The sequence below is a fragment of the Rattus rattus genome, chromosome 16 (assembly GCF_011064425.1).
Source record: "Rattus rattus isolate New Zealand chromosome 16, Rrattus_CSIRO_v1, whole genome shotgun sequence".
In the NCBI taxonomy this organism is placed as follows: Eukaryota; Metazoa; Chordata; class Mammalia; order Rodentia; family Muridae; genus Rattus; species Rattus rattus.
Window position 1 is genome coordinate 17,212,233 of NC_046169.1, and position 26,297 is coordinate 17,238,529.

At 49.3% G+C, this 26,297-nt stretch overlaps 1 protein-coding gene and 1 pseudogene across 2 annotated transcripts in view; both read left to right on the forward strand.

The window, feature by feature from the left end:
• Positions 1 to 26,297, forward strand: part of Col26a1 (collagen type XXVI alpha 1 chain) — a 147,304-nt gene that overhangs the window by 78,267 nt on the left and 42,740 nt on the right. The gene's annotated exons all lie outside the window — the stretch shown is intronic.
• LOC116885368 lies at positions 20,575 to 21,093 on the forward strand (annotated as a pseudogene).

The window sequence follows — 26,297 nt, forward strand, 5'->3', positions numbered from 1 at the left end:
GGACTCATGTTCACTGCTAAGTCCCCCAGCTGGCTGGCCTGAGGGCTTCTGGGATATCTGTGGCCTATGCCTCATGTCTCTTCACGGGAGTTCTGGGATTACACTGTGTCCGGCTTTTTGTGGGTCTGGTGGATCCGAACTCAGGGCCTCACACTTATGCAGCATGCACTTTATCAACTGAGCATCTCCCAGTCTCTCTTCACTAGGGATAAATTCTACATAAGAGGAAACTGTCGGCAACCGCACCAGCTTGGAGAAACAGCTCAGCTGGTGATACAGTCACAGGAGCTCATGTTTTAAAAAACAGCCAGGGTTGCATGGTGGTGGCCCACGCCTTTAATCCCAGCACCCTCGAGGCAGAGACAGGTAAATCTTTGTGAGTTCGAGACCAGCCTGGTCTATGCCATGAGTTCCAGGCTGGCTAGAGCTACACAGAGAAGCCCTGTCTCAAAAAGTCAAACCCCCTAAAGCCCCCCCAAAACATAACAAAGCACAGATACAAACTCCATGGATCCAACAGAATCTTCTGGCCTCCGAGTGCATCTGTGTTCCTGGGTATATATGCACACACCAGGCACACATGTGCGCGTGTACTGTAAGTTAATTAAAATAAATCTGGAAACCAGTTAAAAGGATCAATGTCATCTGATTTTCTGTCTCTGTGCAACTTCGCATACGTGTGCAAGGAGTGCATGCTCATGGGACGCCAGTCAGTCTCAGGTACAAATCTTCAGTCACTATTTACATTTTTTTTTTTTCAGACAGGATCTTTAATGGAGCAGGAACTCACCCAGTACACTAGGCTGATTGGCCAGAGAGCTTTGGGGCTTGTGCTGTCTCTACAAGCCCAGCACTGGAGTTACAAGGGCACATCGCTGTGCCTGACTCTGTTTTTTGTTTGGTTTGGTCTGGTTTGGTTTGGTTTAGGTTTCAAGACAGGGTTTCTTTGTGTAGCTCTGGCCATCCTGGAGCTCACTCTGTAGACCAGGCTGGCCCTCAAACTCAAGAGATCTAATTGCTTTTGCCTCCTGAGTGCTGGGATTAAAGGCCTGACCCACCACCGCCTGGTGACGCAGCTGTTTTTGAGTGGCCCAACAAGGGTCTTAGAGGGGAAATTGAGTGCCCTGCAAGGCCGCTGTGAGCCACTCAGCCATCTCTCCCGATTTGCGAGTTAGTGTAGCAACTTTTAAGTGCGTGATTCAATACCATCAAGCGCATTTGCAAGTAGATTCAACTGTCACCACTGGCTGGCCGGCAGTCTCCAGAATGTTCCCACCACCCTGATTAAAGTTTTAAGTGGGGGAGGGGTTACCAGATGTTCTCTCTCCAGCACACCCTTCTGTGTTATCTCCCCCTTTATGGTCTCTTAGCAATTTTATAACCCTGCGAAGTTGTACAAATGTCAGAATCGCTGCGCACGACCCCTGTCCACATGCACGCCAGCTAACTGCGTCCTGTGGAACGTTCTTGCTTGCGCCCCAGGGATGCGTCTGGTTTGCATCTATTCCTCTGCTCACTTGGCATTCCTGTAGCATCTGCGTTCCCATAGTTCTACGCGTTTGCCTTTGGACCGGTTATGACAGGCATCTACCTCCGGCTCTGGCCCTCTTTTTGTTAAGAAACTGAGTCGAACTTTTACATTGGTGTGAGAGCTCTGTGTTTTGCTTTTGTGAGAACTCACTCTCTTTCTCTCTCTCTCTCTCTCTCTCTCTCTCTCTCTCTCTCTCTCTGTGTGTGTGTGTGTGTGTGTGTGTGTGTGTTGGGCTTGTCTGTGTGTGTGCATATTTACACATGTGTGTAAGTGCATGTGGTGACCTGGGGTTGATGTCAGGAGTTATTATCTATAGATCTTCTACCTCATTCCTTAAGGCTGAGTCTCCTGGTCAAACCCAGAGCTTGCTGGGATGACTGGTCTCACTAGCCAGCTCTCTCTGGGGATCCCCGTCTCTGCCTTCTGAGGCTAGAATCACAGTCGGTCCTCCATGACTAGCTGGCTCGTGTGTGGATTTCTGGGATCTGAACTCTGGTCTTCGCACTTACAATGTAAGCACTTTAACCACCGAGGCATCTCCCCCACCCCTACTTTGTTTTCTCAAAAAGACTTATTCGCTTTACTTTTATTTATGTTCTATGTATGTGCCTGCATTGGCTCACGTGCACCATATGTGTGTCGGTGCCGGCAGAGGCCAGAAGATGTCTCTGCCCTCCTTGGACCTGGAGTTTACAGGCAGTTGTGAGCTGCCCAATGTTGAGTGCTAAGAACCCAGGTCCGCTTCAAAAGCAGTGCACGCTCTTAATCAATGAGTTATCTTTCCATTCGCTGCCACCTTCCGTCTTGAGAGAGGGGCTCTCAGTGGTCAGTAGGTCACCAAGGAGGCTAGGATGTCTGGCCACTGCACCTCAGGAATCTGCATGTGTCTGCCCCACCCCGACACTGTAACTATATACCCATACCATTGTGTGAGCTTTTTAAATGTGGCTTCTGGGAATTATACTTAGGTTCATACATTTGCAGGGCAAGTATGCGGGCTGTCTCTCCAACAGTATTTTGATTTTGTTATACAATCTCACGCAGCCCAGTCTGACCCTGAGATCTTTATGTTAAAGATACTGGTCTTCAAATGTTCATCTTCCTGCCTCTTCCCAAGTGGTAGGATTCACACTCCCTCATCCCAGCTGAGGGTCAGCGTTTTAGTGTCCAAATTGGAGAAGCTATGGTTTAACCCCTGAGAGTCTCCATCTGTAGGAAGACAGACTGTGCAGCTAGGCAGCTGGGGACAGAAATGGCCCCCACCCTCCGTTTCTTTGGCACCAGCCTCGCAGGCAGGCATGGTTTCTATCTGATTGGTGAAGAAGTCAAGCAGCCGGGTGGGAGTCCGGACCTCCTCAGCTGTGGGGAGGACAAGGCATGGAGTCCTCTCAGCTGTCACAGTTAAAGAAAGAGATCCCAGAGTTAAGGGGGACTTGGGGTGGAAGGATGGCTCGATCAGTCACATGCTCGCCTTATAAGCATGGGGGACCTGAGCTTGCTCTGATCCTCAGAACCTACAGGAATGACCCGGGTGTGGTGGCAGAACCAGGTGGATCCCTGGGTCTCACCAGCCAGCCGGCCTGACTGAATCAGTGAGCTCCAAGCCAATGAGAGACCGTGTCTTAAAAAGCAAGATGGAGAGCACCTGAGGGTGACAGCCGAAGGTGAACTCTGTCCTCTACCTGCACATATACTGGTGCACTCTGCTGTGCACTTACATACAGGAAATACATACACACGTGTGCATACACACACACAGAGAGAGACAGAGAGAGAGACAGAGAGAGAGACAGAGAGAGAGACAGACAGAGAGACAGAGAGAGACAGACAGAGAGAGACAGACAGAGAGAGACAGACAGAGAGAGAGAGAAGGAGGGAGGGAGGGAGGGGAGGAGAGAGAGAATGTATGTCTGAAACCAACTTGCTTCGGCTGTACTTAAAGGGCTCAGATTGGCAAACCTGGAGCGTGTCTTTCATGCCTGTGGCCAGCCGTTGCTGACCCTTGGGACAAACTGTGAGGTGTGGGCGGGTATGAACACTGCTTCCATTTAGAGATGAGTATACAGAGTCTCAGAAAGGTCAGAAGAGCAGCCTTTGGGTCTGGAGAAATGGCTCAGTGATTAGCAGTGTTTACTGCTCCTGCAGAAACCTGAGTTGTGTTCCCAGCACCTGTGACAGGCATCGCCCCACTGCCTGTAACTCTGACTCCAGGCAGTCCTTGCCCTTTTTGGCCTATCCAGGCACCTGTAAATGTGCATATTCCATTTTTTGGGTCTCTGTCTCTCTCTGTCTCTGTCTCTGTCTCTGTCTCTGTCTCTGTCTCTCTCTCTCTCTCTCTCTCCCCCCTCCCTCCCTCTCCCTCTTTTTTTCCCTATGCATAATAAAAAAACAAAGTCCAGTCTGGGGCCACAATAACAGGCCGGTGACAGCAGCCTTGTCCTCCCAGTGACCTGGAGAGCAAAGAGGCTGGGGGATGTAAGAACCCTCAGTGTCGCACATTCTGGGGTGTTTTGGTTGCTTGGAGCAATTCCTTCAGCAACTGGACCATAGTTTAGTTCAGGAGAAATGAAGCTATCAAGAGAGGAAAGAAGAAAACCAACGGCAGAAGCATTTGCTGGGGAAGTGTAGATAATGCATGCTTTTGTGTGGTTCAGTTACTTGGAAAAATGCATTTTTTTTTACTGTAGGGGGAGGGGTGGGGATTTGTAGACTCGGTTTCCTCTCGAAACTATCTCTGAGCAGGAAGGGTACATTGTGGGTGACCTAAAAATAAGTGTCACCCAGGTCCTGTACATGGTGAGCCCTCCCACACTCCTAGCAGGCTCCCAACAAGAAGACCAGGTTTTATAATGTAGCCCAGGCTAACCTGTTACTTCCTCTGTAGCCCAGGCTGACCTCCCGCCCTAGCCTCGTGAGTGCTCCACCTTACTGACCCATGATTCTAGTTCTCATCAAGTTCACCACCCCCTGATTTATTTATTTACTTATTCATTTATTTTGCATGTGTGTTTCTATGTATGTGTGAGTGTGCACGTGTGCAGTGTGCATGACCATATAGGCACACGTATGTGGAGGCCAGAGGCAATCGTCAGGTGTCGCCCTTAGGAATGACATCCACCTCTTTTCAGACAGGGTCCCTCACTGGCCTCCACTCATCCATTAGGCTAAACCGGCTAGACATCTAGTTCCAGAGGGCCACCTGCCCTGGCCTCCCGGCAGCTGGGATTACAGGTGCACGCCGCCATGCCTGACATGTTCCTGGTGACGGGGGACAGAAGTCAGCTCCTTGTGTTTGCAAGCAAGCACTTTACAGACATCGCTATGTCTCTAGTATTCGCCAAACCCTGATTCCCCGCCCCCCACGAACCCCAGCTGTGAACCCGAGTTCCAGAGTCAGGATCCCCCAAGGCTCTTTGTCTGTATTTTCAGTATCTCGAATAATGCGCGGTTTGTGCTCAGCAGACAAGTCGACTCTCCCGGGTTTGCTGAATGGGCGAGCGAGAGAATTAAGTCCAGGAAGGTATGGCAGGGGGCCAGGCCTGGCTCTCGCAGCTCCATTTGTTTAGTAGGAGGGACGTGACTTGGCTTTACCCCACGTGGGCGATAAGCAGCACCTCTGCAGGTTGCAAAGCGCGACCCAGTGCTGTGCCCCCTCCCCCAAATGACTCGATCCATCCTCTCTGCAGAGAGAAGCCTGGCTTCCTCACGCCTGGGTTTCCCTGAAGTTTCAGACTCTCCTGGGAAGGGCAGCGGAAGAAAATGTTTCAGGGTCAGAAAGTCTTCAACCTGAAGCTACTCTGTGGGGGTGGGGTCCGGGAGAGACCCGGAATACCGTTGTCTTAAAGAGACATTACACTATTACCTGAGAATGTCAGGCTCTCAGAGACACTATCAGCCTCCAGCCGTAATCGCTGAATATGGGGGCCTGTAAAGTTATCTACCATGATGTCATGAGTGTAGCCTACATATCAGTCCACCCCAGAGGCCGCCAACTCTAGCAAGCATGCTGACTTGATTTCTCCTCTCGGTTTGCGGTGGATGGCAGGAGGTATTCACCTGAGTATGCAAAAGCCAGAGATGGCCGCTGGGTGTTGTCTACTGTCTTTTATTGTTTCCTTTTTGAGCCTGGGTCTCTCACTGGCCTGAGGTCACCAATTAGGTGAGGCTTACCAGTGAACTCCAGGATCTGTTGCTGCTGTCACCGCTGTCCCCATAGTGCCGGGGTTATAGTCATGCAGACATGCATGGCTTCTTTTTAGTGGGTGTCAGAGATCAGAACTCAGGGCCCGTGTTTGTGTAGCAGGCACTTTACCTACAGAGCTGTCTCCCCACCCCCTTGTTTTCCCTTTATTTATGTTGAGAGAAACCATTTAAACTATGGATTTCCTGTGGAGGCACAAGGTCAGTCACTGTGGACTACCTGGGGCATGCTGTCACCACATCTGGTCACTCCTGCCTCGAAGATTTCAAAGGGCTCACACATTCCAGAGGGATGGCTCTGGACTGCAAGGCACGACTAGCCTATGGAAGGCCTGGTGTGTGTGTGTGTGTGTGTGTGTGTGTGTGTGTGTGTGTGTGTGTGTGTGTGTGTGTGTGTGTGTGTGTGTGTGTGTGTGTGTATGTGTGTGTGTGTGTGTGTGTGTGTGTGTGTGTGTGTGTGTGTGTGTCTGTGTGTGTGTATGTGTGTGTGGTGTGTAGTGTGTGTGTGTAGTGTGTGTGTGTAGTGTGTGTGTGTGTGGTGTGTGGTATCTGTGTGTGTGGTGTGTGTGTGTGTGTGCGCACACGTGCATGCATGCGCACGTGTTCATGTGTACTTGTTTCAAGTAGAGCGCTCCAGAAGGGAGAAGGCTCAAGTGAGCTAACTTGTGAACCAGGGTCACACGGCTGATACAGGAAACATCTGGCAGTATCATGGGTGCTTGAGAGAAGTAGTGGCTTGTGCCACTGCTGCCAGTGTAGGCTGGCTGCAGTATAGACCTGCTGGGTACCACAGTAGAATGAGCAGGGTATTTCACAGTCCTGAATACCTCTATGATCTCAAGGCAGGAGGGGGACTCAGGGACGAATGAGCCCTCACTGCTCTATTTCCCTCCAAGAAAGTGGACTACACTGATGGTGGTGGTTGGGGGCGGGGGGAGTTATTCCAGGAATTTCCTCAAGCCTTTTTTTTTTTTTAAAGTTTGTTTGGTAGTTGCCCTCAAAATGCAAAATTATAGCAACTGTAGTTTAGAGGTGACTTTTTCGGGGTATGAATTCATCTCCCAGAAGAAGGGGCTCTCTGACTCTAGAGACACAGATGCAGTGAGTTGTCATCTGGAGGCCTTGTGAGTCCTGTAGGCTTCAGAAACTTCCTGAAACTTACCAGTTCTTTCGTGTGATACGGCACACATGCTCTCCCACTCACACACAGCAACACACACATGCACACAAGATTTTTTTTTTTTTTTTGAGGAATTTTCTGAAGCTTGTAACCATGCATTCTGAACTTGGTACTGCTGCTTGAGACGAGTCCCCACAACAAAGACTGCTGTGCTGTTGTCCTGGTGTCCTTTGGAGATCCAGGTTGAGGACAGATTCTCCAGGGTCCACAGAGGGAGGAGGTTTGGGGATTGGTTATCTTCCGTGCTATACCCTGAGATCTGGTCCCTATCAAGCGCTTACCGGCAGAACATGAATGTAGGCCAATCCCAGAACAAAGACGGACCATTCACAAAGGTTTTGACAGGGAGATTTCATTTTGGAGTTCACATTCCCCAGGGGGGTTGTAATGATTGCATCTGCGATGGAGCCATTCTCCCTCAATGCTTTCCAGATTGAAGGAACATGTGCCTTTCAAGAGGAGGACGGGCTGTCAGCACAAGGGAGGCTTCGAGGAGGAAGCTGCCGAGTGAGGAAGCAGCCAGACCTCTTTCATCCCTTGGGTAGATGCGGGACAATGGTCATCTATGGACGGTCCATCTGTAGCTCCCATCCCCACATCCTTTAACATAAGATCCTGTTCAGGTTGGGGATGTCAGCAGAGTACTTGGCTACTGTACTTTGCATTGTTGCTGGGATAAACGCCATGGCCAAAAGCCACTTAGGGGAGGAAAGGGTTTATTTCAACTTACACTCCCACAGGTAACATCATTGAGGGAAGTCAGGTCAGGAGGTCATCAAGGCAGAGATCTGGAGCAGAAACCATGGAGAAGAATGCTTACTGGCTTGCTCACTGGCTAGTGTGAAGCTCGCTTTCTTAAAACAGCCCAGACCCATCTACCTAAGGGATGACACTACCCACAGTGGCTTGGACATCAATCAACCATCAAGACAGTTCCTCATAGATATAGCCACAGGCCAGTCTTATCTGGGCAGTCCCCTGGTTAAGACTCCCCCAGATGAGACTGGATTGTATTACGTTGACAACTGAATCTAACTAGGACATCCAGCATGTCCTGAGGCCCTGACGTCAAGTTCCTGGGCTCAATTCTCAGCACTGAACAAACAGACAAACACACAAACACCTTTTTCTTTCTTTCTTTCTTTCTTTTCTTTCTTTCTTTCTTTCTTTTCTTTCTTTCCTTTCTTCCTTCCTTCCTTCCTTTCTTTCTTTTCTTCCTTTCTTTTCTTTTTCTTTTCTTTCTTTTCTTTCTTTCTTTCTTTCTTTTTCTTTAATTTTTAGGGAATTGGGAAGATGGCTCAGTGCCTAAGAATGCTTGCCGTTCATGCAAAGGACCTGAGTTCCATCCCCAGCATCCACATGGCGAAACTTAGAAGCACTTGTAATTCCAGCTCTAGGGCACCTGACTGGCCTTAAGGGGTACTACGCTCTCATGTGGATACACACAAACACACACTGCACAGGAGAGAGAGAGAGAGAGAGAGAGAGAGAGAGAGAGAGAGAGAGAGAGAGAGAGAGAAGAGCCTGGTTAGAGCTGAGCAAGGTTCTAGCAGAACCTCCTAGAATCAGAGCCCTGGACTGAGTGGGGGCAAACTTGGGACTTGTGTGTGCGTGTGTGCACATGTGCATGTGTTTGTTGTGTCTCCATATATGTGTGTGTGTGTGTGTATGTGTGTGTGTGTATATGTGTGTGTGTGTGGTGTGTACATACCTTGGCACATTTGTAGAGGTCAGAGGTCAACCCCACTGCCAATTATCACCTCCTGCCTTGTTTGAGAGGAGCACCTTGCTTTGCAGATGGGGAAACTGAGGCTCAGAAACTAAGGGAGGTCCGATCTGTCAATGACTGGAGGATCACAGAAATCACACTGGAAATAAAGCTCCTTCATGACCACAGGTTTGGGACTAGGGAGATCCGCAGGGTGTCTAGACAGGACGGCAGGTTCAGGGTAGACTGTGGTGGTCAAAACTGATTGTCAGTTTGACCGGGTCAGGAGTCACATCTGGCAGGTCTGTGAGGAAATTTCTAGATTGGATTAGAAACCTCCTAAATATGGGTGGCACCATTCCCTAGGCTGGGTCCCTGGTAGAATAAAAAGGAGAAAGTGAGCTGTCCCCCAGCCTCTGCCTCTCTCTGCTTCCTGACTGTGGGTGTCACGTGATCAGCTGCCTTCTGCTCTTGCCGCCAAGTCTTTCCAGTCCTGATGGGCAGGACACAGACTCAACCAAGTTCCACACCTCCATCTTTGATTGCTTTGGTCAGAGCTACAAGAAAAGTAACAAAGGCAGTCACTAGCTTTGAACTTACTACACACAAGCTCATTTCTACGTTCATTTTGCTGTCTGCCAGAGGGAGCCACAGAGGAGACTTCCCTTGGGACACCGCGATTCCTGAGGGAAGTAAAACCTGCAGTTAGTGTGAAAACCGAGATCCATATTCCCTCACCGAGCCCACTCAAAACTACCCAGGATGCAGTCCTTCTTGTTAGCTCACACCCAGGACTAAACCACAGTTAAGCCCGGTGGGTAGAACACACCTGTAATCCCAGTACTAGGGTGGCTGAGGCAGGGGGATCTGGAGTTCAAGGCCAGCCTGAGTTACCTAATGAGACTTTATCTCAAACAAACGAACAAAAAAGATTTCTCTTTGTTATATACTGCATGTCTCACTTTTCTCACAGCCGGGTAACTTCCATTTCGGCTGGGGGCTCAGATTCTGAGATCTTGGGGGAGCAGCCCCCTTCAAGCATGCCCCCAGATGATTGTCTAACCTCTTCTTGGGCAGCTCTAGAGATGGACACCCGCTCCCTTCTGAGCATCCACTCAGCCTGCAGCTCATTCCCTGCGGAGGTGGGGGCCTGGCCTGCATGAAGTTCCCAGGGGAACTGAGGGGGACCCATCTGTTTGCTCTGCCTTTTTGACAAGCAGCCTATGCTCCCCCTCCTTCCTCTCCTCCCCTCTTCCTGCTTCTCCTCCCACTTCTCTCTCCTCCCCTCCTCCCCTCCTCCCCCTTCCCCCTTCTTCCCCTCCCCTTCCTCCCACTCCTCCCCCCTCCTCCCACCTCCTCCCCCCTCCTCCCCTCCTTCCTCCCCTCCCTCCCTCCCCCCTTCCTCTTCCTCTCCTCCTCCCCTTCTCCCCCTCCTCCCCTTCTCCCCCTGCCATTTCTCCTCTTTCTTATGCTTCATTGCATCCTCTCTCTTTCTTCCCTTCTGCCTCCCCTTCCTTTCATTCCTTCTTTCCTCCTGCTTCCTCTCTTCTCATCTTTCCTTCTCCTTCCCCATCTCTCATCTTCCCCCTCCTGTCCTTTTCTTCTTCCCCCCCCCTTCCCCTCCTTCCCTCCTCCCCTTCCTCCCCCTCTCCTCAATCCTCCTCTCCCTCCTCCCTCCTCTCCCTCCTCCCCTCCCCCTCCCTCCTCCTCCCCTCCTCCCTCCCTCCTCCTCTGAGAGAGTTGTTTGGTTCCTCTTTGGCTTCCCAGGTCGAGCCATCAACCTTGTTTCTATGCCCACCATTATCAAAAGACGGAACCTTGGGCCAGATGTACAATGGTCTCTTCCATCACAAAACCTTTTCCTGACACCCCCCTCCCTCCCTCCTTCCTTTCCTCCCTCCCTCCCTTACAGAACTGGGACTTCCTTATAGAACAACCCGGCCTGGGCAGTTCTTTGGGTCTTTGGGGAGTCCACATTCCATTTCTTCCTGAAACAGAGCAGTGTCTCTCACACACGTTCCTGGTTTGGTATTCCTTAGAAACCTCGGCTAGAGATGCCATGTGAGACGGTCGGTGTCCTTCAAAACGTCCCTGCAAAGGAATCACCTAGGGGTCTCACTCATGTAACAGTTCAGAGTGAGCAGGGCTGGAATAAGGGCTGGGAGCTGTTCGTTGCTGTTGTCCCTCAGAGTCCGCTCGTGCTCTAGAGACAGTGTCTCTCAGTAAGCTGGGATTTATTAAGTAGGCAAGGCCGGCTGTTAACTGGTGTAGTTAAAGCAATGGTCTCTCCAAGGACGAGGGTGGCCACTACCCACTCCTGGCCTTTACCGGGGATCACCTCTCTCTTCTCCAACCTCTGCTCCTGCATTTCTCACAGCAAGAGGCCCAGAGTCTTCTTATTACACTGACATCGTTGCTGTCCCCAGTGTGGTCCAGGCCAGTGGAGTGTGTTAGGGGCAGCCTAGAAGGCTAGGGCCTAGCTAGAGGGCCTCTTGCTGTAGGAAGCCACGGGGCAGCGGTTGGAGAATTGGAGAAGAGAGAGGTGGGCCCTGGTAAAGAAAGTCCCAGAGACCTACCTCCCTGGTGCATGCATATATATTTGTGTGTGTGTGTGTGTGTGTGTGTGTGTGTGATTTATGTTCTAGGCATTGAATTCAGGTCCTCATACTTGCAAATCAAGTACTCTCCACCTCCCAAGAACCAGAGTACAGACAGGTACAGCTGTGCCCAACTTCAGCCTGCCTTTTTTTTTTTTTTAATTTAAAACTTTATTAGTATCATGTGCGTGTGATGGAGGACAGGGGGTGGGGCACATGGATGTGTGGAAGTTAGAGAAGGACTGCAGAATTAGTTCCCACTTTGCCCTAAGATCAAACTCAGGTTTTGCAAAGCCGGTGTGGCAAAACCTTTACCAGCTAAGCTAGCCTGCCTGATTTTGGCTTTTGAGGTTTATGGTTGCCTTGTTCACAGCTCCTGAGGCTGGGGATTCCAGGCTGTACCACTGTCCCCAGCCCACACCTGCACTTCTAGGCTGCCCCTAGGGCACTCCACTGGTCTGGACCACACTGGAGCCAACAACGATGTCAATGTAATAAGAAGACCCTGTGCGCTGGCTCTGGTCCTCTTGCAGTGGGGAACCACAGGAGCAGAGGTTGGAGAAGAGAGAGGAGGCCCCTGTTAAAGGCCAGGAGTAGGTAGTGGCCACCTTTGTCCTTGGAGACACCATTGCTTTGACTACACCAGCGACAGAGGCCCATCTCCAGTCAGGTCATTATTTGGGCATGAGATGAGGGTGGGTTCCAAGAAATGGATCACAGGAGGCCTGATCTGGTGCTCCCTGCTGCCGGAGAGCCGGAGGGTGGTGAGTGGCTTTGGGCTAAGTACACCTCCTTCAGATGACAAATCCCTGGGTCCCTGTGGGTTCACAGCCCAGTGTAAGCCACAAACACTCTGTACCAAAGCTCACCACTGTCTCTTAGGACTAGTAACAAAGGTCCCCTGCCTTCCTATTAAAGTTTCGTTTCGTTTGTGTTGAGGTAGGATGGGGTAGGGGGTGGGTGCCTGTGTCATGGCACACCCATGTGGAGGTCAGAGGACAACTAGGAAACATTTTTTTTTCCTTCTGTCATGTGTGTCCCTGGGATCAAACTCAGATTGTGAGGCTTGGCAGCAAGCACCTTTAGCCACTGAGCCATCCCACCGGCCCTTGCTACCTCTCTCACCTGAGGAGATTCTGAGTGGAAATTCACACCTTGCCCTACTCCAATTCTGGGTCGACAGCATTTCCATGTGTGGGGAAGATGTTGAAGCTGTAGCTGAGGAACTTGATGGGGTCTGAGATACATAAAACACGCCCCTCCTGTCATCCCCTCCACCCTTCTGCAGAGCCTCCTGAGGCCCAGTCGGCAGGGAGGGTTTTTATGATGCTTTTACGTTCTCATTTCAAACATGAGGCCACTGAACTCAGAGGAATTCAGAAAATTACACTCAATGCCTACGTGTGAAGGTCTGAGCTTGGATTGAATATTTGTTTGTTTGTTTGTTTGTTTGTTTGTGGTGAAGATTGAATCTAGGGTCTTATGTGTTACTGAGCCATGTTCCTAGCCCCTCACTGGGGGATTCTAGGCAGGGGCTCTACCACTGAGCCACACCCCCAGCCCCTCCCTGGGGTATTCTAGGTAGGGGCTCTACCACTGAGCCATGCCCCCAGCCCCTCCCTGGGGTATTCTAGGTAGGGGCTCTACCACTGAGCCACCCCCAGCCCCTCAGCCCCTCCCTGGGGTATTCTAGGTAGGGGCTCTACCACTGAGCCACGCCCCCAGCCCCTCACTGGGGGATTCTAGGCAGGGGCTTTACAGCTGAGTCAAACTATATCCCAGCTTTTTTTGTTTGTTTGTTTTTGGAGACAGAATCTCACTAAGTTGCCCAGGTTGGCCTTGAATATGTTCTTTAGCCCAAGCTTTTGCCAACAGGACAGACTCAGCAGTAGAATACTTGCCTAACTAACATACATGAGGTCCTAAGTTCAGTCCCATACCACAAAATCCACCCACCTATCTACCATCTATCCATCTACCTCCCCACCCCACCCCCACCCACCCATCGAAGGAAAGGCAGTAATGACCCAGAGTCGTGTTCCACCATCTACTCAAGAGAAAACTGCTGTCTGCCACAGCAGCCAAGAGAAATCCTGGCCAGGGCCCCAAGAGGCAAGAACTTCATGTTTCAGAGAGACACGAAAATCAAATTAGCAGGAGGGGGAAACTGAGGCAAAGAGCTAAAGAACAAATATGGAGGGTGTGGATGATATATAAGGCTCCCTTCAGTGCTGTGGAATAGCAGAGAAATCACGAGTTCCGGAAGAAACTGGCACCAGCCCCACCCCTCATCACCTCCCTGGGAACCGAGGAGATGGGCTGGGGGAATGGTTCGGCAAAGGCAAGGACCCGAGTTCAGCGCCAGCACCCATGTAAGAAGCGTGGTGTGTGAGGTGCACACTCGTAATCCCAGAGCTGGGGGGCAGGGACAAGAGGATTCCCTGGGCTCCCTAGCCGACCTACCTCATCTAACTGGCAAACTCTGGGCCAATGGAAAGCCCTCTTTCAGAGGACATGGATAGTGTTCCTGAGAATGATACATGTGGTTGTCTCCCCCAACACACACGCGCGCACGCACACGTGCACACGCACACACACGCACACACGCACGCACGCACATGTGCACAGAGAGTCAGAGAGAGATTTAAAAATAAGGGACTGGAGAGATGGCTCAGCAGTAAGAGAAGTTGCTGCTCTTGCAGGGGATCCATGCTCTGTTCCCAGCACCCACCTAGTGGTTCCCAGCCCTCTGGACCTCTGAGTCCGGGGATCTCCCACCCTCTTCTGGTCTCTTTGGGCACTGCGTGCACGTGGTGTGCATACATTCACGCAGGCAAAACACTCAAACGCATTAAAAAGAAAAGAGGAAAAAATAAATGAAAGTTTAAAAAATCTAGGATGAGTACCTCTTTAAAATTTATTGTTTAGTCATTCATTCATTCAGTGTGTTTCAAGTGTGTGTGTGTGTGTGTGTGTGTGTGTGTGCCCTCAAATGCCGTGGCATACTGTGGAAGTCAAAGGACAACTTGGAGTCAGTTCTCTCCTTTCACCCTGAGGGTCCTGGGGATCGCATTCGGGCCGTCAGCCTTAGCAACAAGTGACTTTCCTGACTGAGCCATCTCACCAGCGCCAAATAAATTCATGGACGGGGAAATTGAGGCCAAGCAGCTAAGGGGTGGACAGGCACTTGCCTGAGATGGCCCAGGGTTCTGACGTGCTAGACCCTAAGTCACCATCCTAGGAAAGAGCTTCCTGCCTACCTTGCTCCAATTCTCATGGCTCTGAGAAGATTGTATGTTCATATGTGCATATGGGATGTGTGCGTGTGTGTGAGTGTGTGAGTGTGTGTGTAAGTGTGTGTGTGAGTGTGTGTAAGTGTGTGAGTGAGTGTGTGAGAGTGAGTGTGTGTGTGAGTGTGTGTGCGTGCACATGTGTGTGTGGTGTGTGTGGTGGTGTGTGAGTGTGTGAGTGTGGAGTGTGTGTGTGGTGGGGTGTGTGTGGTGGTGTGTGTGGGGTGTGTGTGTGTGTGTGTGTGGTGTGTGTGAGTGGTGTGTGTGTGTGGTGGAATGTGTGTGTGGTGTGTGTGTGTGTGGAGTGGGAGGGTGTGTGTGTGTGTGTGTGGAGTGTGTGTGGGTGTGTGTGGTGTGGTGTGTGTGGTGTGTGTGGAGTGAGTGTGTGGGTGTGTGTGAGGTGGTGTGTGTGGGTGTGTGAGTGTGTGTGTGTGTGTGTGTGTGAGTGTGTGAGTGTGTGTGTGTGAGTGTGTGTGTGTGTGTGAGTGTGTGTGAGTGTGTGTGTGTGTGTGAGTGAGTGTGTGTGTGTGTGTGTGTGTGTGTGTGTGTGTGTGTACATGCAGTGGACCACATGTGGAAGTCAGTAACTTCCTCTCCCTCCATCCTGTTTGAAACAGAGTGGAAGTTGGCAGGCTCGCCTGAGACCTCCTTCTTCAGTGGGTTCGGGGAATCCAAACCCAGGTCCACATGCTTGTGAGGCAAGCGAACAGAGGCCATGCTCTTGAGCTGTTTCCTACCCTGGAGGCCCAAACTCCTGAATCGTCCGTCCATCTGCCTCTTTTGCCTGTTCCATCAGGCTGGGGAAGACCATGGCTCTCGTCAGAGGTCAGAGTCTTTGGTGAAAGCACCCTTACCCGCAGCCTTCGGGACAGATACCTCAGTCCTCAGTGATGAGATCCTCAAAGCTGTGCCTCTGGTTTCCTCCCTGCTGACTCTGGCTGCTAGCGGCCAGCGGCCTCTGTCTCGGGCATATTGCGAGCACATGTGCTCACACACACAGGCCTATTCACAGTAAGCCAGTGCTGAAAACCACATTAAAAATGAATCCGAGAAGAGGGAGTCACTCTGTAACATGCCTTATTTTATTTTCGTTTAGACCTGGAAAGAAACGCGTCTTGGCTGCTAATCAAAGAGGTGGTGGGAGCCTCTTAGCAAAGACCAAATCATCCATCCCTGCCTGTCTCTTGGGACAGTGGCTCTGGCTTGAAGCAGTTGAGAGAGGCTCCCCCAGACCATGGCTGATCTATCAGCTGGAGTTCTTCATGTCAGCCTGGGTTCTTCCTTCAAGTGTTGGGATCCCTTGCCTCTGCTGTCCAGCCCATGTTCTGTACCGCTAAAGGGATTCTGGGGAAAGGGGGTAGGGGTGGGGTTGGGGGACCAGACAGACGTCCATTTACTTCTGGAAATCCAAACCCTTTTTCAGTCACTAGGGCTTCATGGGGAGAGTGTATTTAAAGACCAGACCGTGAGCCAGGGAGCTGGTGAGCTATTTCTGGGGTAAAAGTGTTTGCTTGCAAGAGTGAAGACCCGGGTTCGGATCCCACATGACAAGTCAGGCGTGGTTTCCGGGATGCATTTAACTCTAAGACTGTGGAGGATGTCTGGGACTTGCAGGTTGCTATCCTGGCTGAAAACAAAAGTATCTGGGTTCAGGGAGAGGCTCTGACCTAAATAATAAAGTCAAGAGTAATAAAGGAGGGCACAGGACACTGTTCCTCTGGGCTCTGTGCATGTCTGTGTGCAGACATCACATTCCTGTACACACACACACACACACACACACACACACACACACACACACACGCACACACACACGTGTGCATACATGCTCACACACAAATACACACAGGTGCACACATGCACATGCACACACATAAAAAAATAAGATTTTAGGCCAGGAAATGGACCTAAAAGAAGAGTCCCACTGTGGTAGGATGGGAAGGCGTTCCAGCTGAATCTGGATCTGTGCTGTAGAATTTTCCCCAGACCTCTGAAGAGCTTCAGTCAGACAGACAGCAGCCATGCGCACTAAGATTCACACCGCTGCATCCTGACTCCTCTCAACGTCCAGCTTCCTTCCTGTGTGTTCCCTAGTCCCTTCATCCCACACACATTGAGGAGCTACTCTCTGAGCTGTTGCTGGAGGTCAGTCAGGAGAGGGCCTGCCTAGCATGCTCCAAGCCCTAGGTTACATCGCCAGCACCACATAAAATTGCGCATATTGGTCCATATAGGCACACGCCTATAATCCCAGCACATTTGAGGTAGAGCCGAGAGGATCAGGAATTCAAGGTCATCCTCAGATACATATGGAGTTCAAGGCCAGCCTGGGATACATGAGAACCTGTCCCAACAAAACAAAACGAACACATTACTCCCCCTTTAGTTCCCTAGAAACACTTCTATTTCTTGCTTGGTGACAAGCGCCACCAGGTCTAGCGCGTTGGCTACTGAATCTGAACTCTCAAAGCCCTGTTTTCTTTTCCTTTTTTTTTTTTTTTTTTTAAAGTCCATTGCTAGCCTATTGTTCTGCTGTCTGTGGGGCCCCTTTGAACCACCTCAGCTGCACCAGTGTCACCCATCAAGAGTAAGCTGTCTAAAACGGAAAGCCAGCTCCACTCTGCTTGGCTACAAGCCAAACAGCAACTATTTGAGAACACAGATGTCTTTGTGCAAAGGCGGCAAAGACAACCTCTCACAGAGGTGCGTGGCTGCCACCTGCTGGACAGATGTGGTAGTGACCATAGAAATTCATGGAATTTGGCTAGGATTGTACAGGTTCAGCGCCTGGATTCAGTAACCTTGGACCCACTCACATCTTCTCTTCCAATGACCGGGAGTTATCGCTCCCTTACCAAGGGCGTGTGAACTTGGCAGCTAGGCATGGAGGGTACTTTAGAGACGGAATCCCAACTGCAGACGTGGCTCTGCGATCCAGTTGGTAGAATGCTTGCCTCCAATTCAGGAGACCCTGCGTTCCAACCAGCACTGTGGTGCACACCCATAATTCCTGTACTCAGGGGGCAGAGGCGGAAGGATCAGAAAATTAAAGTGGTCCTTGGCCACATAGGGGGTTCAAGATCAGTTTGACCTAACTGTAAGATACTCTCTAAAAACAACAGTTCCACCAGACTGCATTCCTGTTACGAACAATCAATTTCTCTGACTGAGAATACTGGTAAGACCTTCCTCGTAGGGATGTGGTGAAGATTATCTGGGTGAATATTTGCGAAGTGTTTAAAACAGGCCTTGAGGATCTAGGGTATAGCCCGGTGGGGGCTTACTTGTCTAGTAGACATTCAGCTAATCCTCGGTTTCAACCATTGTATTGTCATACACACATACATATGTACAACATACATACATATATACATACATACAACATACATATATACATACATACATAACAGTATACATTAATGTTAATGCAATTCAAGTGGTAATTATTATCAATATATTTTATATATTCATTTAGTATATAAAGAGACAAAACAGAAGATATATACACAGTGATCTATCTATCTATAGATACTAAACATGATAGCTAGGTCTATAGATTGAAAATAGATGATAGATATACAGGTAGATGATTGATAGACAGATAACGGGTAGAGAGAGAGAGAGACAGACAGACAGATGATAGATGATAGGCAAATAGATAGACAGACAGACAGACAGTTGATAGGTAGATAAGCAGATAGATGGTAGATAGACAGACAAACAGACGCATGACACATGATGGGTAGGGCCATGCTATATTAATCCTGTCCTATGTTGAGCTCTCATCTGTCTTCTTTGCCTGCATTCCCCCTGTGGGAAGCTCTTTCCCCCATCCCACGCCGCCTCTTATGATTGGCTTTTCCTTGTACCTCACTAAGTTTTTCCTCACGAGCTGGGTGGCCACCCTCCATTCTGCTTCCAGGCTGCCCCCAGCCCCTGGATGCTTCCTAAGGCAAAAATCCCACAGCAGCTGCCTTTGGCCCTCAGATGCCCTTTTGTTTGTGGGGATGTCGTGTTTTGAAACAGCTACCATGTAGCCGAGGCTAACCTTGAACTCATGACCCTCTGGCCTCAGCCTCCCTAATGCTGGCATCACAAACCACATGCACACAAAGCCTTCTTTGACTCTGAATTTCCAGGACCTAGGGTAACTCTGATCTCAGAAAGGAGGTTGAAGAATATAACGTGGGAACAGGCCTGGATTCCATCCATTGCTTGTGAAACCTATACCTATGTCTGTGTGTGTGTGTGTGTGTGTGTGTGTGTGTGTGTGTGTCTGTGCGAGTGCGTGTGTGTGCGTGCATGCACTATACTTATATCTACATCTATATATGGCTGTCTGTAAAGCACTAGGTATGTAGCCATGAGGACCAGAGTTTGATATTCAGAACTCACATGTTGGTTGTGGCTGTGTGTGCTTTGTTAATCCAATGCTGGGGGCTTGGTGGGGGGCGCGGGGAGACAGGTGGATCCCTGGGGTTGTTGGCCAGCCAGCCTAGGAGTTGTCCTGCCTCAGGTCCCAGTGAGAGAGAAACCTGATTTCAACAAGCAAGGCAGACAGCTCCAGAGGAAAGATTTTTGTTCTCTGTTGTGTGTGTGTGTGTGTGTGTGTGTGTGTGTGTGTGTGCACGCACACACACACACACATGCATGTATACACCACATGAATACATACACACACGGGTACATATACACACAAAGGCCTGGCATGAACTGACCACCACAGAGACCATTTCTGCCTTCTCTCGCCGAGTTAGTGAGATCCCATCTCAAAAACAAAATACCTAGAAAGAAATCTATAACAACCTGGTGTGCCGACGCTCTTGCAGCTCAGGACACTGGCCTTTGCCATTCAGTTGCTTGGGATCCCTCAGCCAGGTAAGGGTTCTATTTGGGTTCTAGCCTGACATGGCTGATTGCAGAGGTTAGGTTGGCCCATGTCCTGGATGCACGCCTTGGGGGGACACTGGAAAACATGCTGGTCTCTGGGGGTTACTAGTTCCTGCCCTGAATCCTAGAATGCCATGGAAATGAATGGGCAGGCAGAGCACGGAGGCCCGCCCGGTGGGAAGGACGTGTACACCAGGAGTCCAGCGCTCTGCTTTCATTTCTGTGGATGTGATAAAACACCAGGGAAGGAAAGGGTTTGTTTGGACCCTAGAGGTCACAGTCCATCGTTGAAGGAAGTCCAGGCAGACATTCAGGCAGGAGCTAGAAGCTGAAACCATGGAGGAATGCTGCTTGCTGGCTCACTCATAAACTCATGCTTAGCATTCTAACATATCCAGGACCACTTGCCTAGGGAATGGAGCTGCCCAGAGTGGGCTGGGCCCTCTTATATCAATTAGCAGTCAAGACAACTACATACAGATATGTCCGCACGGACCAATCTGATCAGGGCAAGTCCTCTCTTATCAACATGTCTATGAGGTGTCATGTTGACAGGCAAAGCTAAAACAACAGGCGTGCCATCAGCAGATGGGGCTCAAGTTCCAGCTCTGCCCCTGGCTTCTGCACAGTCCCGGAAGGGTGGCTAACCTCTCCAGACAGCTTCGTCATGCTCTTATCTGCCTATGGGGAATGAAGATTTTTGTAAATTGATTCCAAAGACAAGCTGTCCTTCTGAAGCAGTCCAGGGTGAAGCATCTGTGGGAAGGAATTCTCTAAGAAACTTGGTGGTTGCCCCTTCAACGGGAAATAAAAGCCCAGAATTGACCGGTTAAATTTCAAACGAGAAAGGACACTATTTCAGACAGATGTGGCTGCCTTCAAACTGGAAATGGTTATATTTAAAGCCATCTAAAACAGAAGCATGGCTGCTTCGCACCCAACCCTGTTCCTTCTGCAGCGCCTCTTTCTCTGTCCTCTCTGATGCAGAGCTCATACACACGAAAACAAAACGCCTAGGAAATTCCATTCCGATGGCTTTCTTTGCTTCCCAGCTAAAGGAAAAAGCTGGTTGTGTTTCTCTGGGTTGTTGGGAGAATGTATTGGTTCAGGAGCCTACAAAAGAGATGGGGTCCGGCGCCTTATCTCAGCTGGTCTGCCCGAGACCCCCTGAACGTGAGCCTTAGTCCCCCGCGCGGCCCCATTTCCACTTCGACAAGATGAAAGAAACGATCATGAACCAGGAAAAACTCTCCAAACTGCAGGCACAAGTGCGCCTTGGTGGGGAAGGAACTGCTCGTAGAAAGAAGGTGGTTCTCAGAACAACCACAGCAGACGATAAAAGATTGCAGTCTCCTTAAAGAAGTCAGGGGTAAACAATGTCTCAGGTATTGAAGAGGTGACCATGTTTACAAACCAAGGAACAGTGATCCGTTTTAACAACCCTAAAGTCCAGGCGTCTCTGGCGGCAAACACCATCACCATGACAGGCCACGCCGAAGCAGCTGACAGAAATGCTTCCCGGCATCCTCACCCAGCGTGGTGCAGACGGTCTGACCAGTCTGAGGAGACCGGCTGAAGCTCTGCCCAAACAATCTGTGGACGGAAAAGCAGCTCCTCCTCCTGGAGAGGAGGAGGAGGATGAAGTTCCAGATCTGGTGGAGAAGTTTGATGAAGCTTCTAAGAACGAGGCGAACTGAACTGAAGAGACTTCTGAAGAAGGCGACCCTTGGCAGAAGTTACAACAGCATCTGCTGTTTTATATCATGACTTCTTTTTAAAAATTTTTTGTTTATTATGGATCTGATAAAATCTAGATCTCTAATATTTTTAAGCCCAAGCCCCCCAGACACTGCAGCTCTTTTCAGTTTTGCTTAAGCCTAATTCATTCTTCGCAGCAAATTAAGCTGAAGAAGCCTGGGAATAAAGTTTGGAAAAGATTAATAAAATTCTTTGTCTAGTAGAGAGAGAGAGAGAGAGAGAGAGAGAGAGAGAGAGAGAGAGAGAGAGAGAGAGTCCATCCAGCCTGGAGAAAGATGTCTTGTCCCCAGTTTGAAATGCTGAAATCAAGGGGTTGGGGATTTGGCTCAGTGGTAGAGCGCTTGCCTAGGAAGCGCAAGGCCCTGGGTTCGGTCCCCAGCTCTGAAAAAAAAACCAAAAAAAAAAAAAAAAAAAAAAAGAGAAAGAAAAAAAAAAGAAAAAAAAAAAAAAAAAAATGCTGAAATCCAGTATCTTCTCAGCATTTCGAACATTTTGGGTTTTCAAACTCAATTGGTAAAGTCTATGCAAACATTCTCAAATCTTAACTCCAAAGATTTGAGACATTTCTAGTCCCAAATAGTTCATTCATCTAAGGGAGACGGGACATGTAATAATAATAGATTTGTCTGGTCGGTTTTTAGAATAACCTACTGAGATTAGAGTCACATAGAACAAAATTAAGCACTTCGAGGTGACGTGAAAGTGTTTAGTTACAACCACTGAATAGCAATAAGTCGCTACCTGTGTCTTATCCTAAATTATTTCTATTTTAAATTTGTGTGTGTGTGTGTGTGTGTGTGTGTGTGTGTTCTGAGAAAGTGAGGGGAGGGGGAGAAGGGAGAGGAGGGGAGGGTAAGTGAGGGGAGGGAAAGGGGAGGAGGAGGGGGAAGAGAGATAAAGAGAGAATGTGCAGTAACACCTCACTTTTGAATTTTGGTTTATTCTAAGCATCTTTTCATATGTTCGTTGGAGAGCAATCTATGCGGAAATAAATGTCTTAACCTTTAAAAACTGAGCTGTTGGGGCAACTTAGAGGTCACGAATGTCTGATGCTCTTTCCAATGGATCCAGTGCCCTCTTCTGGCCTCTACAGGAACTGCACACACACACACACACACACACACACACACACACACACACACACACACACACACACAGAGAGAGAGAGAGAGAGAGAGAGAGAGAGAGAGAGAGACTTCTCCCACCCTCACTCAAATCTTTTTTTGTTGTTGAGTTATATAAGACAGGATCTGAGTACTATGTGAATATTATGATCTCATCGGTCACATGACTTGTGAATGTCCTTCTATTCTATAGTTTGTTTTTCCACTTTCTTTGTGACGCCTTTAGGCATTCAAAGAGTTTCTGTTTTAATTTTAGTTTAGTGAATTTCCTCTTAGTGATTTGTCCATACTAGATCGTTCTGTGAAGTTCTGGTTGGCCTAGTACTCTGTATATAGCTTAGATAGTCCTGGAACCCGTGGGACTCCTCCTGCCCCAGTCTCTCTCTCTTTTTTTTTTTTTTTTTTTCAGAGCTGGGGACTGAACCCAGGGCCTTGTGCTTGCTAGGCAAGCGCTCTACCACTGAGATAAATCCCCAACCCCTCCTGCCCCAGTCTCTTGAATGGTAATATTTCAGGTGTACACCACCATTCACAACTAACAAAAGTGAGCTCGAGGTTCAGAAGGAGACTGTGCCCCAAAAATAAACAGGAGGGGCTGGAGAGACGGCTCTGCAGTTAAGAGCGTACGCTGCTCTCGCAGAGGACCCAGGTAAGTTCGCAGTCCATGTCGGGCCTTCACAGCTACCAGTGTGACACCAACTTCAAGGGCTCCGCAGCCTCTGACCTCCAAGGGCATTTGTACTCACGTGCATATACACAAACAAAATGAATCCTTTTTTAAAGTAAGGTGGAGGGAAGTGATTGAGGAAGACACTGAGGAATTGATTTCCAGCCTCCACACTCATTCACGCACAAATAAAATTACAAAAGGAGGGATTTAATTAAATGAACACAGTCATGGTCTTACACTTTAGGAGTCACATACCCCATTTTGCTAAGAATTAAACAAAACCTCTGTCTTGTTTACCAAAACATGCCCCCTACAGGGACTCTCGCTTATTGGGCTCCTAGAGGGTTCGATGACCTCATTGAATCTAGATCTTAGGTCTTCCAGATAAGATGGTAGGATAGAAAGCCCTTATCCTCACTGCTCCCTCCTTCACACAATCCTTTCTTTGTTTCTCTTGGTTTGGTTTTATGGAGACAGGATCTCCTGTAGCCCAGACTGACTTTAACTCACCTAGATCTGAAAGATGGCCCTGATCCTCCTGCCTCCCAAGCGCTGGCTTTACAGGTGCGCGCCCATCTGGGGTTGCTTTCCAACCTCCCAGGAACTTGACTACAGGTGTGGGTTAGTTTTAAATGTCCCCTTGCCAAATCCTAGAGTCACCTGAGAAGGGAATCTCATTTCAGGGATCACCCAAACCAAACTGTCACATTGGCCTATCCGTAGGGGATTGTCTTGATAGTATATTGATGTAGGAAGAGCCAGTCTCCTGTGGGCAGCAAAATTCCCTAGGCCTTGACCTAAAGAAAGCTCTCTGAACAAAAGCAAACCAAAAGCATGAGGCATTAAGTAGAGGATGCAATGACATACAATTTCCTGCCTTGACTTCCCTGCTATTATTCAGGGCTAACCTGAAATTATGACTCATACAAACCTCCTCTCTCCCCTGAGTTGCTTTTTGGTTAAGATATTGGATCACAGCAACAGAAAGGAAACAGAAATCCCACCCACCAGGGTGGTCCAGCCCTTTCTCAGCTGGTTTTCGGGGATGGATACATTTAGTACAGATGGAGTAGCAATCCATTCGAGACCCCAAACAAGGGCCCCTGGGATAGCTCAGCAAACAGAGATGCTTGCCCTGCTTCATGGTGAACACTTCAACCATGGAACCCAGGTAGGAAGGAGAGAACTAACTCTACTAAATTGTCCCCTCACCTCCATAAGTGCCTGGCATACACAATGATAAATTAAAAATTTAAGGCACTCCCCATATACTTCCAATGAAGTGAAGAACGAGGGTGGGGGTAGCTTGAAATAAAAGTTCTGCCTGCTTCCTGTCAACCAGGATCAGACCTGGCCTTTCTTTGTTCCATTCGGGAAATGAGACTGAAGCAGGAGCACGGTGAGGGAATGAGTGGACTCCAGGGGGTGGGGTAGGGGGGTGAGGGGACCTTCAGTCTTCTTTCTGTGAAGGAAGAAAGGCATCCTTCGCTCTTCCACAAGCAGAGCCTGTGCCTGCTCTCCGCAGCTGGGGCTGAGTCACCCAAATTCTTTTCTGATCCACTTTCTGGCCCCGCCCCTATTTTCTTTGGACATCTGAAGTGTATCCTAAATTTCTCCTGCCTAATTTTAGTCTCTGGGAACTGAAGCCAGATGGTGTCAGACCAAATTTTCGTTGTCATCGGTCTTTCTAAACTGGGCTGTGTCACCAGTTCCCTGCAGCTGTCTGTCCCACAGGGTGAGGTGTGGGGCTGGGAGATACTGTGGTCATCGCCACCCACAACCCTAGAGCTAGGATTGTGGAGCACCAATGAGCTTACTCCTCTGTGGGAAAGGCTGTGTTATTCAGTGTCACCTCCACAGAGCCCCCGGGAAAGTCCTTTAAAGGCAGAAGGCAGTCTTTGCCCATTGGTAAGTTGTGTGCTAAAAACCTCTGTAGGGCTGTGGAGATGGCTCGGTGGGTGAAGTTCTTGTCTTGCAAGCTTGAGGACCTGAGTTCAAATCCTCCTGAACCCATGGGGGATCTGAGCATGGTGGTGGATGCTCGTAATCCCAGAACTAGGTAAGAAGAGACGAGGGAATCCTTAGGGCTCCCTGGGCCGTCAGCCCAGGTGCATCAGCTGTGTGTCAGAGGCCAGTGAGAGATGCTGTCTCTAAAACCAAGATGATCAGTGGCTCAGTGAATATGGGCACCTGTTGGCAAGTCGGATGACCCAGGTTCAATTCCCAGGAGCCAACTATTGGAAGGAGAGAACTGAGTTCCTCTGACTCCCTCCTATGGGCCACATTATATGCGCACATGCACACACACACACACACACACACACACACACACACATACCTGAGGTTGACCTCTGGCTCCCACCACACAGGCACACATGGGTGTCTTTACACATGTGTGCATTTGCACATTTGAATGTGCACACAGAGAAAAAATGAGAGAGAGAGAGAGAGAGAGAGAGAGAGAGAGAGAGGAAGGAGGAGGAGAGGAGGAGGAGGAAGAAGAAGAAGAAGAAGAAGAAGAAAAAGAAGAAGAAAGAAGAAGAAGAAGAAGAAGAAGAAGAAGAAGAAGAAGAAGAAGAAGAAGAAGAAGAAGAAGAAGAAGAAGAAGAAGAAGAAGAAGAAGAAGAAGAAGAAGAAGAAGAACCACTAAAGGCAGGCAGTGGGAGTCAACCACGGGCTAGGCCTAAAGCCTGGGCAGTACTGTGAACCAGCTGTGCCATCTTGACCAAGCTTTATCTCCTTCCTGATTCATAGTCCTTATCTTAAATCACATCCACCCTCCCCCTTTCACATCAATCGAAGGACACTTAAAGCTCGCAAACCCCCCTCTCCCCCCCGTGTTTGCATCTGGCCTGCATCCTGCAGTCTTCAATCCCATGCACTGTCCCTGAACTCTGTCCTAGGGTGGGAGGGAAGCCTTCATAGAAACTATGCTGTGTCTGAGATGTAGCTCAGGTCGTTGAGTGTTTTCCTAGTGTGCACAGGCCCTGGGCTTGATCCCAACACAACATAGATCAGGCACCGGGGCGCATGGCTATGAACCTAGCACTTGGGAAGTAGAGGCTGGAGGTATCAGGAGATCGAGATCATCTTTGGCCTCACAGTGAATTTAAAGTCTGCTTGGGCCACATGGGACTCTCTTTCAATACAATAATAATAATAATAATAATAATAATAATAATAATAATAATAATATGAGGAGGAGGAGAAAAAAGAGGAGGAGGAAGAGGAGGAGGAGAAAGAAAAAGAGGAGGAGGAGGAAGAGGAGGAGGAAGAAGAGGAGGAGAAAGAAAGGGGAGGGGGAGGAGGAGGAGGAGGTGGAGGAGGAGGAAGAGGAGGAGGAGGAGGA